This window comes from Toxotes jaculatrix, chromosome 3 (assembly GCF_017976425.1).
Source record: "Toxotes jaculatrix isolate fToxJac2 chromosome 3, fToxJac2.pri, whole genome shotgun sequence".
NCBI classification, from domain to species: domain Eukaryota; kingdom Metazoa; phylum Chordata; class Actinopteri; family Toxotidae; genus Toxotes; species Toxotes jaculatrix.
The window spans coordinates 24,434,576-24,455,534 of record NC_054396.1 but is presented as its reverse complement, the minus strand read 5'-3'; the positions used below and the strand labels follow the sequence as shown (position 1 = coordinate 24,455,534).

At 44.3% G+C, this 20,959-nt stretch overlaps 1 protein-coding gene across 6 annotated transcripts in view; it reads right to left on the bottom strand.

The window, feature by feature from the left end:
* The window catches only part of rap1gapb (RAP1 GTPase activating protein b), an 80,670-nt gene that overhangs the window by 41,959 nt on the left and 17,752 nt on the right, over positions 1-20,959 (bottom strand). The window lies entirely within an intron of this gene.

The following is a 20,959-nucleotide window of genomic DNA, read 5'->3' as shown; positions in this document are numbered from 1 at the left end:
TTGGTTGTTGTTTTGTTTTGGGTTTTTTTGCCTGCTGTGGGTTGAAGAGAATCGTGAGACTAAATAAAAACAGTAAAGTTGCTATGAAAGCAAATCAGTGAGCTGCAAGACACTGTAAATCTCCATAGAGTTGAGCAGTAGGGCAGAGTTGGGTAATAATTCTTGTGCATTTGTCATGACAAGTGACCCTCTTTCAAGTTACATGTGATCATTTGATTGATCTCTAATACAAAAATAGTGGTTAGTGCAGGCTATGTTATCAACAATATTCACCACAATGTGCTTCCCTGGAGCCAGATGAATATGATCCACATCGCCTCCCTCCACTGATCTCTTTTCTTCCCTCCACTTCCTTTATCTGTTCCTCTGCCTGCCAGCTACTTGTTAAGTACATCCAGAGTGGGATTGTCTCAAAGATGGGAAGGGGCGTCTGGCAGCTTAATGGCCGGCAGACAGATAGAGTGTTGGAGTCTAGAAATGTCTGACTGGGGTGTTGCCCAAACAGATCACATATGATAAAAAGGAGGAAAAGTTGTCAGAGCATGTGGGATATATATATATATATATATATATATATATATATATATATATATATATATATATATATATATATGACACAGAGGGAAAAAGAAACTGCATTTGTTTATAAGTAAAAATTAACAGCCAGGAAATGAAAAGGAGGGAATGGTAGATAAAAGGCAGCCAGTAGAGGGAAACAAGTGGATTGGCTGTTTTCCTCTCTTGGTGCATTACATTTACAGACTGTTGGGAGTTTTTGTGGTTTTCTTTTTCCATTTATCCTGCAAACAAATGAAACAGGGCAGATTCTCCCACCTGGATCAATCTCTCAAGCAGCCCCTGAGTATACACTGGTTGTGGACAATCAATCTACTGATAATCGCCGCTTATCCCTTCCTCCCGGGGGCTAAGCCAATCAAATAATTACCGTTGCCATTTGATGCTGAAACACCCACACTCTCGACCGCCCCACCCCCCCTTTCCTCAGTAAATGAACAAAATGACAATAACATAAAGGTAATTGAAGCCATTTTTCTGACAGTCTCCTTCAAGTGGATAAAGAGGAAAAAAGGCAACTGAAGTTTAGTTTAAGTGTAGCGTGCAACAGCAATGTGTCAGGGAGACTCAATTTCAGCTTCTGGTGGGATCATTGCTGGGTCATTTCAGCAAAGTGTCTGCCTCATAAAAAAAAAAAAAAAAAAAAAAAAAACTGGTCCCATTGTTACCAAGATTTCTCAAGAGGTAACATTTAATCCAATGTGTAATAACTACGTCTCTGACTTGCAGCATGTTAAGTGCCACACATGCACTTACTTACACTTACTTCCCATTCATCCAGTTTGTTGCCAATATCTGTTGACATTGACACAAAGACAGTGTATTGATTATTCCTTTTCCTTACACAGCCTCATGAAAAACCTTTCAAAATGATAAAGGAGATTCCTCACAATGTCAAAAACAAATTACTGTAAGATTTACCCAAGGAGAGTGTGGGTGCATTCAAAAGTAACATTCACATGTGATTTACCATAACCTCTGTATAAATACTCGTAAAACAACATCTTATTCAGTTTTAAAATAACTGTTTTATCCCAAAGAGGGCTTGGGATGTACATGAGCAGTGTGCAAAACATGATACTAAAAGCAGCTTCAAACCTTGTTTTAGCTTTAATATGCCCCCTTCTCTTCACATATCCAAAAGATGAATTCAAACTCAGACAGACATCCTGCTGCACCGCCAGGGGTGGAGGAAGTATTCAGATCCTTCACTCCAGTAAAAGTAAAAATGCTGCAATATAAAGACAATACATCAAAAGTAAATGTGCTGCTTTGAAAATGTCGCTTAAGCTAAAGTAGCATAAGTATAAGCCCATTAGCAAAATGTATAAAAGTATCGAAAGTAAAAGTGGCCCCTACGACTGATGTACCAGTATTGTATTGGATTATTATTGTTGATGCATTAATGGGTAAGTTGGTCAATTTTAACCACTTTATATACTGTTGGGTAGTTCAATCTATCACAACACACTGTGTGTTAAAAGCTCATGACATGTTTTGTATGGAGTACTACAATCCTTATCTGAAGAATAACTAGTAACTAAAGCTGCCAAATAAATGTAGCCGAGGAAAACAATCTCATTTTGTTTTGGTCTAACAGGGCCGCCCTTCATTTTCTCTGTAAAAGACAAATAACTTCTGTTGCAATGAAACCTCTACACCCTCACCAGGATCAGTTGATAGTATAACAAAGTGACTGCAAATACAATTTATAAACTCCAAAACGTGGATTTATTGTTAAGTTACTCTTTACAGAGCAGTGGGTCACACCACTGGGTGGCAGGATAGAGCTGGGCGGTGAGGCCAGGCCTGTGAAACATGTCTTATCTGTGTATCTGTGCATGCCTCTGTCTCCACACTGATGACTTTGTCTTCTGCTTCTGCCAGCTCTGCGGCTCACTAGCCCGTTACTATCTCTAGCTCTGTCTTGCTGCCTCCCCCGCCGCCTCTCCCTGTGTATTTCCTCCCCTCTCTCCTGTTTAAGTGCGGGTGTCTGTTGTCAAAATATTGGATAAAGTTGAATGAGAGAGGATGAGATGATGTAAGAAACTGAAACAGTATCACTGCAGTGTGTCTGCCATCAAACATGCTATTTCATGCATGTACACTCCAAGCACTTGGTTCTGTCATTAGATACACGTTACCTTTGCAGACGACTGTAAAACGTATTTGACATGGAAACACTGACATAATGCCAGGTTCTGCTGAGGGCTCTGCTCTTTCGCTGTGTTTGTTGTCCAGTGTTGAGAATGGAAATATTAGTTTGCCAGTCAGCGATAAAGTTGGTGATTATACCCCTGCTGACACAGGCAACATGCTGTTTTGGTGTTAACAGTCAGGAGTGAGAAACAGACGGTCACATAAACAGCTACACCTCCATCTACTGTGGAGGCACATGACACTGACTGAAAGGAGGACACAAAACAGCAGAGCGTAGCACAACAGGCTCTGTTATTATGACAGTTTAAAGACATTCAACACTGTGATTTTATATTAGGGTGCAGGTAAAGATGATTTTTTTTTAAATCATTGATTAATCTTTCAATTATTTTTCTGACTTAACAATTGTTTAGTCTATAAGACATCAGAAAATAGTGAAAAATGCCCATCACAGGTTCCCAGGACTCAAGGTAAAGTCTCCATATTGCTTGTTTTGCCCACCAAAAGTCCAAAGCCAAAAGATATTTAGTTTAGTACTACATAAGATAATGAGAAGCAGCAAATTCTCAAAATTAAAAAAAAAAAAAAAATTAAATACAATAAAATAACGGAAGCAATCATTCTTTATCCATCAACTAATCAATTGACTAATCCGTTCAGCACTACGTTTTTTTTAAATAACTTACGAGTTTTTCAAGACTTTCAAATTCATTTCTCATTACAGACATAAAAACATGTTAACAACCTCATTTCAGAGTTTATTTCCCATGTTAAATGTCTGCATGTTATAATAATGAGCTTAATTACTCCAAGTATTGTTCGTTCATTTGATTTTAAATGAGCTGAAATATTCTCAGTAAGATGGATATGGCGATTTATTATTTTTGTTATGTTTTATAATCCCAAATATCTTTTGGTAGTGCATCACATGGATTTCACTGACAGCTGACTCACTGACTTAAACCAGAGCACGCCTCTTTCTCTAGCGGGAGATTAAACGATAGAAAATCCATCCATTCAGACTATGAATTGTGGTAAATGTGAGAAATCAATATGAGGTGCAGCTACGTGTATTCATCAAGCGTTCTTTGAGCGGCGGAACCAGGAATCGTTACCGTTCAGAACAAGATTGTCAAGAGCACTTCAGTAATTGTCCCACATCAGCACTCTTCTTCTGCTAGGCTGTTGTGAACTGTCAAGTTCAGTCTGTCAGGTTCCAACATGTACAGTAGTAGTTAAGTATTATTTATTACAAACTGTGATAGACTTGAGTTTACTGTTTATTTTTTTGTTTTTTCACATTTTTCCTATTTTCCAGTCCACTCTCATGCCTGCTGGTTTATACGTGCATCTACAGAGATGGCAGTGAACCAGAATTTCACCAGCTAATTTAATTTTCGAGCTGCCATCAAACTTTTTAGAATAATTGGGCTAAATTGAATGCAGCTTGAGTAGAAGTGACAAGCAAACCCTTGAGGGGGGAAAGAGGCCACATTTGGCTGGTTGCTGGGAAAGGATGCAGCTTGGCAACATTCTGATAATGCAAATAAACATTTTAATCTTCTCAAAATAATGTGAATAACTGAAGAGACAAGTCAACAGAATAAAGAAATCATCAATATGATATTTGGACTGAATATTAACATCAAGAAAGCTGCCTTTACACAGAAGCATCATGGAGGGAATTCAAACGAGAGATATTAATTAAAGTCACTCACTTCTTTTCTCAATCAGCCGCTTACTATGAGTTATGGGTCCCACGTTAACACACTATTTTTCTGATCAACTGCTTGTCATCTTACCTGAAACATTTATCATTTTAAGTTGGTATAGTGAAGTTGTTTACAAATAATGGCAGTAATAATAGCAAATACGGCAGTTATGGAGCAGCATTATGATTCGTCTGAACTCATGTGTCTGGTCACCTAACAAATGTAAATCTGATATTCACTCTGTTTTTGGTCTCTACCAACTCCTGAAGGAAATATCTGGCTCCACTATGTTGACCAGCGAGTTATTAACCCTGATTGTTTTTTTTGTTTTTTTTTGCTAAAAACAGCTGCCTGCTACAGCTGACCCCTTTCACACTGTCACATTTTAAAATTGTCATTTTATACACTGTTACCATAAACAACATATATTATGGCCAATTTAAGCAAAAATTTAAAAACTCTCACTAAGTGCATTTGTATCAGCATGCAAATGTCTACAACCACTCAAATGTATCAGGGTGGTGCATAAATAAATAAATAGACCTGAGATACAGCTAAAATGCCTGAAAGTAAAGGTGTATGTTGCACACAGTCTCACCCTCCTCTTCCTCAACACCATCATCAGGTAGGTATCATACCTGCGAGGGAAACTGTAACAGAGCAGTGGGTTATGCGCACAATCCTCTCATCTTTCACTTGGCTGAGCAGTTGCCAGTTGTCTTCAGGCTTAAAGCTGATTTCACTCAACAGCAGGGAACCAGCCAGCTACAATTTTAAGCTTGTGAAAATACCAGCGCCATCGACTAGCTTTCTCTAAATCTCCAGTTCACCATCACAACCTCAAATCTCAAAATAGGGAAGTCACTCACATAAAACAACACCTTTAAGCTTGTGTAGGAGAGCTCATGAGGGGGCTCTGACTTCACCTGCTTGTTCCTGTGGTTTAAATACAAGTGGGAGCTTTAAAGAAAATGTTTACTGAATCCACAGTGCTAAAAATGGCTGCTCACCCTCACAGTCCTCAACCACCTATTGTTTTTAATGATTTTTGCTTACTTATTATATTGCCCACTCAGAATTTGCATACCATAAAAATGAGACACAGGAAACAGGAAAATCGACCGGTTCAAATAGGGCACAATTTCCAGCCGTTTCTTCAGTTTGTTCGTTTTTGTTTGCCATGGTTTACAAGAAACAACCACATTATTGCTGAAGATAACAGCAATTTCCATTAAACTGTATGCGGAAATTACGGGGCGACAAAATAAATCCTGAAATAAATGTAGACTGGTAATTTGATGGTCCAAGCCAGGGTCCCATCCATTTCTGTTTGAGAATCCTTTCCCTGTTCTTCATTAAGCATTCATTTCCCCGGAGAGACTGTTTTTCAACAACAAGGCTTTTAACAACAGAGACACATTTTGTTGACAACTTTAAGCAAACCTAATCTGTTAGACACACTGAAGTGAAAAAGTAAAAAGCTAATTCCTTCTCTATAAAACTGCAAACAAATGTGCCAACTCTTCTCAGACAGGTAGGTTAGAGATTAGAGGAGTGGGCTACAGACTACAGGGTCATCAGACTGGGTCAGTTCATGCAGTATACATTTGCTGTTCTAAACAGCTAAACAGATCTTTCCAAGAATTAAGCAATATCATCAACAGTGATAACTACCATAACAACACTGTTTTTTTTTAATTGCCTTATAAAACTGACATGGCAAACATGCCACACACTCCAGGCCTCATGGAACAAGATTATCATTCATTTGGATTTTTTTCTGGTAACCTGACAAATTCAAGTCCAATTAAAGCTGCAAGCAGCGATGACGGGCCCTCGCACCCCTTGCGACCCGCGGGAGTCGCAGCCAGCGCAGCCAAGTACCAGAGTCATCCTATGTCCTCTCCTCTTCTCCCCAGTACACGTCATAGTACAAACAGGTTATTTCCTGTTACCAGCAGGGGGCGCCACGAGTAAGGCGGGAGTTTGACATATGGAGCCGTTCAGGGCAGAGCCCTCATCATGCTCATAAAGTTTGAAGATGTTTGGATAAAGTATGTGGACGTGAGAGCCATTCAAAATGTCATGGCAAATTCACCAAACGCCACCGAACTTTGGCGAGCCACAGAGGCCACGCCCTTTAACTTAGAGAAAAGTCTCTTATAACTTTTGATCATCATGGTCTTGAGGTGAGGTCCACCAGATATGAAGTTGATCGGGTGAAATCCCTAGCACGAGTTCATCCGCATACCAATGGTGGAAAGCACTCAAATTTGGCCGCCAAAAACAAAATGGCTGACTTCCTGCTGGGTTGAGGTCATGGTGTCAAGAGACTTTTTTGTGCGTTCCGAAGTGTTCTTTATGTGTACCGATTTTCATCTTTGTATTCCAAAAAAACCCATATGGAGAGGGGTATTTTAAATCTTCAAGGGGGCGCCGTTGAGCCATTTTGCCCCGCCCAATTACAAAAACCCCATCAGAGTCTAGGACCAGCCCCCAAGAACGTGTGTATGAATTTTTAGGATCATAGGAGGTGGTTAAGGTCATTAAAAATCCAAACGTAATTTCACGGCGAGGGATCGTCAGTTGCCGCGCCGCCATACAGATGCCATTGCACCCAGCTTCACGGCCTTTATAATGTAGCTTCACCAAGTAGTTGGGAAGGTTGTAGAGCAGAAACCAAGCCGATGGTGTCAACTATTAAGGAGCAGTACACTTCAGAGTAAAAATAGGTCATTTCCTGTTACCAGCAGGGGACGCCACGAGTAAGGCGGGAGTTTGACATATGGAGGCGTTCAGGGCAGAGCCCTGATCATGCTCATAAAGTTTGAAGATGTTTGGATAAAGTATGTGGACGTGAGAGCCAGTCAAAATGTCATGGCAAATTCACCAAACGCCACCAAACTTTGGCGGGCCACAGAGGCCACGCCCTTTAACTTAGAGAAAACTCTGTGATAACTTTTGATCATCATGGTCTTGAGGTGAGGTCCACCAAATATGAAGTGGATCGGGTGAAATCCCTAGCACGAGTTCGTCCGCATACCAATGGTGTAATTCGCCAAAATCGCCAACTTCCGACCACAATGGCGGACTTCCTGTTGGGTTGAGGTCATGGTGTCAAGAGACTTTTTGGTGTGTCTCGGTATGATCAACATGTGTACCAATTTTCATGCACCTATGACAAACTAAGCCCAATGGGAGGGGGGTTTTGAAAATTTCAAGGGGGCGCTGCAGAGCCATTTTGCCCCCCCCATTTACAACGACCACAAAATATCAAATTTTTCACCAGACCTGATGAGTGTGCAAAATTTCAGGCGTTTTAGAGCATGGGAAGGGGTTGAAAAATGCAGTTGTTTGGGAGGAATAATAATAATTAAAGCTGCAAGCAGCGATGACGGGCCCTCGCACCCCTTGCGACCCAGCGGAGTCGGAGCCGGCGCAGCCAAGAGTACCAGAGTCCCCCTATGTCCTCTCCTCTTCTACCCAGTACACGTCATAGTACAAACAGGTTATTTCCTGTGACCAGCAGGGGGCGCCACGAGTAAGGCGGGGGTTTGACATATGGAGCCGTTCAGGGCAGAGCCCTCATCATGCTCATAAAGTTTGAAGATGTTTGGATAAAGTATGTGGACGTGAGAGCCATTCAAAATGTCATGGCAAATTCACCAAACGCCACCAAACTTTGGCGGGCCACAGAGGCCACACCCTGTAACTTAGAGAAAACTCTGTGATAACTTTTGATCATCATGGTCTTGAGGTGAGGTCCACCAGATATGAAGCTGATCGGGTGAAATCCCTAGCACGAGTTCATCCGCATACCAATGGTGGAAAGCACTCAAATTTGGCCGCCAAAAACAAAATGGCTGACTTCCTGCTGGGTTGAGGTCATGGTGTCAAGAGACTTTTTTGTGCGTCCCGAAGTGTTCTTTATGTGTACTGATTTTCATCTTCGTATTCCAAAAAAACCCATATGGAGAGGGGTATTTTAAATCTTCAAGGGGGCGCCGTTGAGCCATTTTGCCCCGCCCAATTACAAAAACCCCATCAGAGTCTAGGGCCAGCCCCCAAGAACGTGTGTATGAATTTTTAGGATCATAGGAGGTGGTTAAGGTCATTACAAATCCAAACGTAATTTCACGGCGAGGGATCGTCAGTTGCCGCGCCGCCACACAGATGCCATTGCACCCAGCTTCACGGCCTTTATAATGTAGCTTCACCAAGTAGTTGGGAAGGTTGTAGAGCAAAAACGAAGCCGATGGTGTCAACTATTAAGGAGCAGTACACTTCAGAGTAAAAATAGGTCATTTCCTGTTACCAGTAGGGGACGCCACGAGTAAGGCGGGACTTTGACATATGGAGGCGTTCAGGGCAGAGCCCTGATCATGCTCATAAAGTTTGAAGATGTTTGGATAAAGTATGTGGACGTGAGAGCCATTCAAAATGTCATGGCAAATTCACCAAACGCCACCAAACTTTGGCGGACCACAGAGGCCACGCCCTTTAACTTAGAGACAACTCTGTGATAACTTTTGATCATCATGGTCTTGAGGTGAAGTCCACCAAATATGAAGTGGATCAGGTGAAATCCCTAGCACGAGTTCGTCCGCATACCAATGGTGTAATTCGCCAAAATCGCCAACTTCCGACCACAATGGCGGACTTCCTGTTGGGTTGAGGTCATGGTGTCAAGAGACTTTTTGGTGTGTCTCGATATGATCAACATGTGTACCAATTTTCATGCACCTATGACAAACTAAGCCCAATGGGAGGGGGGTTTTGAAAATTTCAAGGGGGCGCTGCGGAGCCATTTTGCCCCCCCCATTTACAAGGACCACAAAATATCAAATTTTTCACCAGACCTGATGAGTGTGCAAAATTTCAGGCGTTTTAGAGCATGGGAAGGGGTTGAAAAATGCAGTTGTTTGGGAGGAATAATAATAATAATAATAATAATAATAATAATAATTAAAGCTGCAAGCAGCGATGACGGGCCCTCGCACCCCTTGCGACCCGCGGGAGTCACAGCCGGCACAGCCATGAGTACCAGAGTCCTCCTATGTCCTCTCCTCTTCTCCCCAGTACACTTCATAGTACAAACAGGTTATTTCCTGTTACCAGCAGGGGGCGCCACGAGTAAGGCGGGAGTTTGACATATGGAGGCGTTCAGGGCAGAGCCCTCATCATGCTCATGAAGTTTGAAGATGTTTGGATAAAGTATATGGATGTGAGAGCCATTCAAAATGTCATGGCAAATTCACCAAACGCCATCGAACTTTGGCGAGCCACAGAGGCCACGCCCTTTAACTTAGAGAAAAGTCTGTTATAACTTTTGATCATCATGGTCTTGAGGTGAGGTCCACCAGATATGAAGTTGATCGGGTGAAATCCCTAGCACGAGTTCATCCGCATACCAATGGTGGAAAGCACTGAAATTTGGCCGCCAAAAACAAAATGGCGGACTTCCTGCTGGGTTGAGGTCATGGTGTCAAGAGACTTTTTTGTGCGTTCCGAAGTGTTCTTTATGTGTACTGATTTTCATCTTCGTATTCCAAAAAAACCCATATGGAGAGGGGTATTTTAAATCTTCAAGGGGGCGCCGTTGAGCCATTTTGCCCCGCCCAATTACAAAAACCCCATCAGAGTCTAGGACCAGCCCCCAAGAACGTGTGTATGAATTTTTAGGATCATAGGAGGTGGTTAAGGTCATTACAAATCCAAACGTAATTTCACGGCGAGGGATCGTCAGTTGCCGCGCCGCCACACAGATGCCATTGCACCCAGCTTCACGGCCTTTATAATGTAGCTTCACCAAGTAGTTGGGAAGGTTGTAGAGCAGAAACCAAGCCGATGGTGTCAACTATTAAGGAGCAGTACACTTCAGAGTAAAAATAGGTCATTTCCTGTTACCAGCAGGGGACGCCACGAGTAAGGCGGGACTTTGACATATGGAGGCGTTCAGGGCAGAGCCCTGATCATGCTCATAAAGTTTGAAGATGTTTGGATAAAGTATGTGGACGTGAGAGCCATTCAAAATGTCATGGCAAATTCACCAAACGCCACCAAACTTTGGCGGGCCACAGAGGCCACGCCCTTTAACTTAGAGAAAACTCTGTGATAACTTTTGATCATCATGGTCTTGAGGTGAGGTCCACCAAATATGAAGTGGATCGGGTGAAATCCCTAGCACGAGTTCGTCCGCATACCAATGGTGTAATTCGCCAAAATCGCCAACTTTCGACCACAATGGCGGACTTCCTGTTGGGTTGAGGTCATGGTGTCAAGAGACTTTTTGGTGTGTCTCGGTATGATCAACATGTGTACCAATTTTCATGCACCTATGACAAACTAAGCCCAATGGGAGGGGGGTTTTGAAAATTTCAAGGGGGCGCTGCGGAGCCATTTTGCCCCCCCCATTTACAACGACCACAAAATATCAAATTTTTCACCAGACCTGATGAGTGTGCAAAATTTCAGGCGTTTTAGAGCATGGGAAGGGGTTGAAAAATGCAGTTGTTTGGGAGGAATAATAATAATAATAATAATAATAATAATAATAATAATAATAAACATTACAAAAACAATAGGGCCTTCGCACCACTCGGTGCTCGGGCCCTAATAATAATAATAATAATAAACATTACAAAAACAATAGGGCCTTCGCACCACTCGGTGCTCGGGCCCTAATAATAATAATAATAATAATAATTAAAGCTGCAAGCAGCGATGACGGGCCCTCGCACCCCTTGCGACCCGCGGGAGTCGCAGCCAGCGCAGCCAAGTACCAGAGTCATCCTATGTCCTCTCCTCTTCTCCCCAGTACACGTCATAGTACAAACAGGTTATTTCCTGTTACCAGCAGGGGGCGCCACGAGTAAGGCGGGAGTTTGACATATGGAGGCGTTCAGGGCAGAGCCCTCATCATGCTCATAAAGTTTGAAGATGTTTGGATAAAGTATGTGGACGTGAGAGCCATTCAAAATGTCATGGCAAATTCACCAAACGCCACCGAACTTTGGCGAGCCACAGAGGCCACGCCCTTTAACTTAGAGAAAAGTCTCTTATAACTTTTGATCATCATGGTCTTGAGGTGAGGTCCACCAGATATGAAGTTGATCGGGTGAAATCCCTAGCACGAGTTCATCCGCATACCAATGGTGGAAAGCACTCAAATTTGGCCGCCAAAAACAAAATGGCTGACTTCCTGCTGGGTTGAGGTCATGGTGTCAAGAGACTTTTTTGTGCGTTCCGAAGTGTTCTTTATGTGTACCGATTTTCATCTTTGTATTCCAAAAAAACCCATATGGAGAGGGGTATTTTAAATCTTCAAGGGGGCGCCGTTGAGCCATTTTGCCCCGCCCAATTACAAAAACCCCATCAGAGTCTAGGACCAGCCCCCAAGAACGTGTGTATGAATTTTTAGGATCATAGGAGGTGGTTAAGGTCATTACAAATCCAAACGTAATTTCACGGCGAGGGATCGTCAGTTGCCGCGCCGCCATACAGATGCCATTGCACCCAGCTTCACGGCCTTTATAATGTAGCTTCACCAAGTAGTTGGGAAGGTTGTAGAGCAGAAACCAAGCCGATGGTGTCAACTATTAAGGAGCAGTACACTTCAGAGTAAAAATAGGTCATTTCCTGTTACCAGCAGGGGACGCCACGAGTAAGGCGGGAGTTTGACATATGGAGGCGTTCAGGGCAGAGCCCTGATCATGCTCATAAAGTTTGAAGATGTTTGGATAAAGTATGTGGACGTGAGAGCCAGTCAAAATGTCATGGCAAATTCACCAAACGCCACCAAACTTTGGCGAGCCACAGAGGCCACGCCCTTTAACTTAGAGAAAACTCTGTGATAACTTTTGATCATCATGGTCTTGAGGTGAGGTCCACCAAATATGAAGTGGATCGGGTGAAATCCCTAGCACGAGTTCGTCCGCATACCAATGGTGTAATTCGCCAAAATCGCCAACTTCCGACCACAATGGCGGACTTCCTGTTGGGTTGAGGTCATGGTGTCAAGAGACTTTTTGGTGTGTCTCGGTATGATCAACATGTGTACCAATTTTCATGCACCTATGACAAACTAAGCCCAATGGGAGGGGGGTTTTGAAAATTTCAAGGGGGCGCTGCAGAGCCATTTTGCCCCCCCCATTTACAAGGACCACAAAATATCAAATTTTTCACCAGACCTGATGAGTGTGCAAAATTTCAGGCGTTTTAGAGCATGGGAAGGGGTTGAAAAATGCAGTTGTTTGGGAGGACAAATAATAATAATAATAATAATTAAAGCTGCAAGCAGCGATGACGGGCCCTCGCACCCCTTGCGACCCGCGGGAGTTGCAGCCGGAGCAGCCAAGAGTACCAGAGTCCTCCTATGTCCTCTCCTCTTCTCCCCAGTACACGTCATAGTACAAACAGGTTATTTCCTGTTACCAGCAGGGGGCGCCACGAGTAAGGCGGGAGTTTGACATATGGAGCCGTTCAGGGCAGAGCCCTCATCATGCTCATAAAGTTTGAAGATGTTTGGACAAAGTATGTGGACGTGAGAGCCATTCAAAATGTCATGGCAAATTCACCAAACGCCACCGAACTTTGGCGAGCCACAGAGGCCACGCCCTTTAACTTAGAGAAAAGTCTGTTATAACTTTTGATCATCATGGTCTTTAGGTGAGGTCCACCAGATATGAAGTTGATCGGGTGAAATCCCTAGCACGAGTTCATCCGCATACCAATGGTGGAAAGCACTCAAATTTGGCCGCCAAAAACAAAATGGCTGACTTCCTGCTAGGTTGAGGTCATGGTGTCAAGAGACTTTTTTGTGCGTCCCGAAGTGTTCTTTATGTGTACTGATTTTCATCTTTGTATTCCAAAAAAACCCATATGGAGAGGGGTATTTTAAATCTTCAAGGGGGCGCCGTTGAGCCATTTTGCCCCGCCCAATTACAAAAACCCCATCAGAGTCTAGGACCAGCCCCCAAGAACGTGTGTATGAATTTTTAGGATCATAGGAGGTGGTTAAGGTCATTACAAATCCAAACGTAATTTCACGGCGAGGGATCGTCAGTTGCCGCGCCGCCACACAGATGCCATTGCACCCAGCTTCACGGCCTTTATAATGTAGCTTCACCAAGTAGTTGGGAAGGTTGTAGAGCAGAAACCAAGCCGATGGTGTCAACTATTAAGGAGCAGTACACTTCAGAGTAAAAATAGGTCATTTCCTGTTACCAGCAGGGGACGCCACGAGTAAGGCGGGAGTTTGACATATGGAGGCGTTCAGGGCAGAGCCCTGATCATGCTCATAAAGTTTGAAGATGTTTGGATAAAGTATGTGGACGTGAGAGCCATTCAAAATGTCATGGCAAATTCACCAAACGCCAGCAAACTTTGGCGGGCCACAGAGGCCACGCCCTTTAACTTAGAGAAAACTCTGTGATAACTTTTGATCATCATGGTCTTGAGGTGAGGTCCACCAAATATGAAGTGGATCGGGTGAAATCCCTAGCACGAGTTCGTCCGCATACCAATGGTGTAATTCGCCAAAATGGCCAACTTCCGACCACAATGGCGGACTTCCTGTTGGGTTGAGGTCATGGTGTCAAGAGACTTTTTGGTGTGTCTCGGTATGATCAACATGTGTACCAATTTTCATGCACCTATGACAAACTAAGCCCAATGGGAGGGGGGTTTTGAAAATTTCAAGGGGGCGCTGCGGAGCCATTTTGCCCCCCCCATTTACAACGACCACAAAATATCAAATTTTTCACCAGACCTGATGACTGTGCAAAATTTCAGGCGTTTTAGAGCATGGGAAGGGGTTGAAAAATGCAGTTGTTTGGGAGGACAAATAATAATAATAATAATAATAATAAACATTAGAATTACAATAGGGCCTTCGCACCACTCGGTGCTCGGGCCCTAATAATTAAAGCTGCAAGCAGCGATGACGGGCCCTCGCACCCCTTGCGACCCGCCGGAGTCGCAGCCGGCGCAGCCAAGAGTACCAGAGGCCTCCTATGTCCTCTCCTCTTCTCCCCAGTACACGTCATAGTACAAACAGGTTATTTCCTGTTACCAGCAGGGGGCGCCACGAGTAAGGCGGGAGTTTGACATATGGAGGCGTTCAGGGCAGAGCCCTCATCATGCTCATGAAGTTTGACGATGTTTGGATAAAGTATGTGGATGTGAGAGCCATTCAAAATGTCATGGCAAATTCACCAAACGCCATCGAACTTTGGCGAGCCACAGAGGCCACGCCCTTTAACTTAGAGAAAAGTCTCTTATAACTTTTGATCATCATGGTCTTGAGGTGAGGTCCACCAGATATGAAGTTGATCGGGTGAAATCCCTAGCACGAGTTCATCCGCATACCAGTGGTGGAAAGCAGTGAAATTTGGCCGCCAAAAACAAAATGGTCGACTTCCTGCTGGGTTGAGGTCATGGTGTCAAGAGACTTTTTTTTGCGTCTGGAAGTGTTCTTTATGTGTACCGATTTTCATCTTCATACTCCAAAAAAACCCATATGGAGAGGGGTATTTTAAATCTTCAAGGGGGCGCCGTTGAGCCATTTTGCCCCGCCCAATTACAAAAACCCCATCAGAGTCTAGGACCAGCCCCCAAGAACGTGTGTATGAATTTTTAGGATCATAGGAGGTGGTTAAGGTCATTACAAATCCAAACGTAATTTCACGGCGAGGGATCGTCAGTTGCCGCGCCGCCACACAGATGCCATTGCACCCAGCTTCACGGCCTTTATAATGTAGCTTCACCAAGTAGTTGGGAAGGTTGTAGAGCAGAAACCAAGCCGATGGTGTCAACTATTAAGGAGCAGTACACTTCAGAGTAAGAATAGGTCATTTCCTGTTACCAGCAGGGGACGCCACGAGTAAGGCGGGAGTTTGACATATGGAGGCGTTCAGGGCAGAGCCCTGATCAAGCTCATGAAGTTTGAAGATGTTTGGATAAAGTATGTGGACGTGAGAGCCATTCAAAATGTCATGGAAAATTCACCAAACGCCATCAAACTTTGGCGGGCCACAGAGGCCACGCCCTTTAACTTAGAGAAAAGCCTTGAATAACTTTTGATCATCATGGTCTTGAGGTGAGGTCCACCAAATATGAAGTGGATCAGGTGAAATCCCTAGCACGAGTTCGTCCGCATACCAATGGTGTAATTCGCCAAAATCGCCAACTTCCGACCACAATGGCGGACTTCCTGTTGGGTTGAGGTCATGGTGTCAAGAGACTTTTTGGTGTGTCTCGGTATGATCAACATGTGTACCAATTTTCATGCACCTATGACAAACTAAGCCCAATGGGAGGGGGGTTTTGAAAATTTCAAGGGGGCGCTGCGGAGCCATTTGGCCCCCCCCATTTACAACGACCACAAAATATCAAATTTTTCACCAGACCTGATGAGTGTGCAAAATTTCAGGCGTTTTAGAGCATGGGAAGGGGTTGAAAAATGCAGTTGTTTGGGAGGAATAATAATAATAATAATAATAATAATAATTAAAGCTGCAAGCAGCGATGACGGGCCCTCGCACCCCTTGCGACCCGCCGGAGTCGCAGCCGGCGCAGCCAAGAGTACCAGAGGCCTCCTATGTCCTCTCCTCTTCTCCCCAGTACACGTCATAGTACAAACAGGTTATTTCCTGTTACCAGCAGGGGGCGCCACGAGTAAGGCGGGAGTTTGACATATGGAGGCGTTCAGGGCAGAGCCCTCATCATGCTCATGAAGTTTGACGATGTTTGGATAAAGTATGTGGATGTGAGAGCCATTCAAAATGTCATGGCAAATTCACCAAACGCCATCGAACTTTGGCGAGCCACAGAGGCCACGCCCTTTAACTTAGAGAAAAGTCTCTTATAACTTTTGATCATCATGGTCTTGAGGTGAGGTCCACCAGATATGAAGTTGATCGGGTGAAATCCCTAGCACGAGTTCATCCGCATACCAGTGGTGGAAAGCAGTGAAATTTGGCCGCCAAAAACAAAATGGTCGACTTCCTGCTGGGTTGAGGTCATGGTGTCAAGAGACTTTTTTTTGCGTCTGGAAGTGTTCTTTATGTGTACCGATTTTCATCTTCATACTCCAAAAAAACCCATATGGAGAGGGGTATTTTAAATCTTCAAGGGGGCGCCGTTGAGCCATTTTGCCCCGCCCAATTACAAAAACCCCATCAGAGTCTAGGACCAGCCCCCAAGAACGTGTGTATGAATTTTTAGGATCATAGGAGGTGGTTAAGGTCATTACAAATCCAAACGTAATTTCACGGCGAGGGATCGTCAGTTGCCGCGCCGCCACACAGATGCCATTGCACCCAGCTTCACGGCCTTTATAATGTAGCTTCACCAAGTAGTTGGGAAGGTTGTAGAGCAGAAACCAAGCCGATGGTGTCAACTATTAAGGAGCAGTACACTTCAGAGTAAGAATAGGTCATTTCCTGTTACCAGCAGGGGACGCCACGAGTAAGGCGGGAGTTTGACATATGGAGGCGTTCAGGGCAGAGCCCTGATCAAGCTCATGAAGTTTGAAGATGTTTGGATAAAGTATGTGGACGTGAGAGCCATTCAAAATGTCATGGAAAATTCACCAAACGCCATCAAACTTTGGCGGGCCACAGAGGCCACGCCCTTTAACTTAGAGAAAAGCCTTGAATAACTTTTGATCATCATGGTCTTGAGGTGAGGTCCACCAAATATGAAGTGGATCAGGTGAAATCCCTAGCACGAGTTCGTCCGCATACCAATGGTGTAATTCGCCAAAATCGCCAACTTCCGACCACAATGGCGGACTTCCTGTTGGGTTGAGGTCATGGTGTCAAGAGACTTTTTGGTGTGTCTCGGTATGATCAACATGTGTACCAATTTTCATGCACCTATGACAAACTAAGCCCAATGGGAGGGGGGTTTTGAAAATTTCAAGGGGGCGCTGCGGAGCCATTTGGCCCCCCCCATTTACAACGACCACAAAATATCAAATTTTTCACCAGACCTGATGAGTGTGCAAAATTTCAGGCGTTTTAGAGCATGGGAAGGGGTTGAAAAATGCAGTTGTTTGGGAGGAATAATAATAATAATAATAATAATAATAATAAACATTAGAAAAACAATAGGGCCTTCGCACCACTCGGTGCTCGGGCCCTAATTAAAGCTGCAAGCAGCGATGACGGGCCCTCGCACCCCTTGCGACCCGCGGGAGTCGCAGCCAGCGCAGCCAAGTACCAGAGTCATCCTATGTCCTCTCCTCTTCTCCCCAGTACACGTCATAGTACAAACAGGTTATTTTCTGTTACCAGCAGGGGGCGCCACGAGTAAGGCGGGAGTTTGACATATGGAGCCGTTCAGGGCAGAGCCCTCATCATGCTCATAAGGTTTGAAGATGTTTGGATAAAGTATGTGGACGTGAGAGCCATTCAAAATGTCATGGCAAATTCACCAAACGCCACCGAACTTTGGCGAGCCACAGAGGCCACGCCCTTTAACTTAGAGAAAAGTCTCTTATAACTTTTGATCATCATGGTCTTGAGGTGAGGTCCACCAGATATGAAGTTGATCGGGTGAAATCCCTAGCACGAGTTCATCCGCATACCAATGGTGGAAAGCACTCAAATTTGGCCGCCAAAAACAAAATGGCTGACTTCCTGCTGGGTTGAGGTCATGGTGTCAAGAGACTTTTTTGTGCGTTCCGAAGTGTTCTTTATGTGTACCGATTTTCATCTTTGTATTCCAAAAAAACCCATATGGAGAGGGGTATTTTAAATCTTCAAGGGGGCGCCGTTGAGCCATTTTGCCCCGCCCAATTACAAAAACCCCATCAGAGTCTAGGACCAGCCCCCAAGAACGTGTGTATGAATTTTTAGGATCATAGGAGGTGGTTAAGGTCATTACAAATCCAAACGTAATTTCACGGCGAGGGATCGTCAGTTGCCGCGCCGCCACACAGATGCCATTGCACCCAGCTTCACGGCCTTTATAATGTAGCTTCACCAAGTAGTTGGGAAGGTTGTAGAGCAGAAACCAAGCCGATGGTGTCAACTATTAAGGAGCAGTACACTTCAGAGTAAAAATAGGTCATTTCCTGTTACCAGCAGGGGACGCCACGAGTAAGGCGGGAGTTTGACATATGGAGGCGTTCAGGGCAGAGCCCTGATCATGCTCATAAAGTTTGAAGATGTTTGGATAAAGTATGTGGACGTGAGAGCCAGTCAAAATGTCATGGCAAATTCACCAAACGCCACCAAACTTTGGCGGGCCACAGAGGCCACGCCCTTTAACTTAGAGAAAACTCTGTGATAACTTTTGATCATCATGGTCTTGAGGTGAGGTCCACCAAATATGAAGTGGATCGGGTGAAATCCCTAGCACGAGTTCGTCCGCATACCAATGGTGTAATTCGCCAAAATCGCCAACTTCCGACCACAATGGCGGACTTCCTGTTGGGTTGAGGTCATGGTGTCAAGAGACTTTTTGGTGTGTCTCGGTATGATCAACATGTGTACCAATTTTCATGCACCTATGACAAACTAAGCCCAATGGGAGGGGGGTTTTGAAAATTTCAAGGGGGCGCTGCAGAGCCATTTTGCCCCCCCCATTTACAAGGACCACAAAATATCAAATTTTTCACCAGACCTGATGAGTGTGCAAAATTTCAGGCGTTTTAGAGCATGGGAAGGGGTTGAAAAATGCAGTTGTTTGGGAGGAATAATAATAATAATAATAATAATAATAATAATAATAATAAACATTACAAAAACAATAGGGCCTTCGCACCACTCGGTGCTCGGGCCCTAATAAACATTAGAAAAACAATAGGGCCTTCGCACCACTCGGTGCTCGGGCCCTAATAAACATTAGAATTACAATAGGGCCTTCGCACCACTCGGTGCTCGGGCCCTAATAATAATAATAATAATAATAATAATAATAATTAAAGCTGCAAGCAGCGATGACGGGCCCTCGCACCCCTTGCGACCCGCCGGAGTCGCAGCCGGCACAGCCAAGTACCAGAGTCCCCCTATGTCCTCTCCTCTTCCCCCCAGTACACGTCATAGTACAAACAGGTCATTTCCTGTTACCAGCAGGGGGCGCCACGAGTAAGGCGGGGGTTTGACATATGGAGCTGTTCAGGGTAGAGCCCTCATCATGCTCATAAAGTTTGAAGATGTTTGGATAAAGTATGTGGACGTGAGAGCCATTCAAAATGTCATGGCAAATTCACCAAACGCCACCGAACTTTGGCGAGCCACAGAGGCCACACCCTTTAACTTAGAGAAAAGTCTCTTATAACTTTTGATCATCATGGTCTTGAGGTGAGGTCCACCAGATATGAAGTTGATCGGGTGAAATCCCTAGCACGAGTTCATCCGCATACCAATGGTGGAAAGCACTGAAATTTGGCCGCCAAAAACAAAATGGCTGACTTCCTGCTGGGTTGAGGTCATGGTGTCAAGAGACTTTTTTGTGCGTCCCGAAGTGTTCTTTATGTGTACTGATTTTCATCTTTGTATTCCAAAAAAACCCATATGGAGAGGGGTATTTTAAATCTTCAAGGGGGCGCTGTTGAGCCATTTTGCCCCGCCCAATTACAAAAACCCCATCAGAGTCAAGGACCAGCCCCCAAGAACGTGTGTATGAATTTTTATGATCATAGGAGGTGGTTAAGGTCATTACAAATCCAAACGTAATTTCACGGCGAGGGATCGTCAGTTGCCGCGCCGCCACACAGATGCCATTGCACCCAGCTTCGCGGCCTTTATAATGTAGCTTCACCAAGTAGTTGGGAAGGTTGTAGAGCAGAAACGAAGCCGATGGTGTCAACTATTAAGGAGCAGTACACTTCAGAGTAAAAATAGGTCATTTCCTGTTACCAGCAGGGGACGCCACGAGTAAGGCGGGAGTTTGACATATGGAGGCGTTCAGGGCAGAGCCCTGATCATGCTCATAAAGTTTGAAGATGTTTGGATAAAGTATGTGGACGTGAGAGCCATTCAAAATGTCATGGCAAATTCACCAAACGCCACCAAACTTTGGCGGGCCACAGAGGCCACGCCCTTTAACTTAGAGAAAACTCTGTGATAACTTTTGATCATCATGGTCTTGAGGTGAGGTCCACCAAATATGAAGTGGATCGGGTGAAATCCCTAGCACGAGTTCGTCCGCATACCAATGGTGTAATTCGCCAAAATCGCCAACTTCCGACCACAATGGCGGACTTCCTGTTGGGTTGAGGTCATGGTGTCAAGAGACTTTTTGGTGTGTCTCGGTATGATCAACATGTGTACCAATTTTCATGCACCTATGACAAACTAAGCCCAATGGGAGGGGGGTTTTGAAAATTTCAAGGGGGCGCTGCAGAGCCATTTTGCCCCCCCCATTTACAACAACCACAAAATATCAAATTTTTCACCAGACCTGATGAGTGTGCAAAATTTCAGGCGTTTTAGAGCATGGGAAGGGGTTGAAAAATGCAGTTGTTTGGGAGGAATAATAATAATAATAATAATAATAAT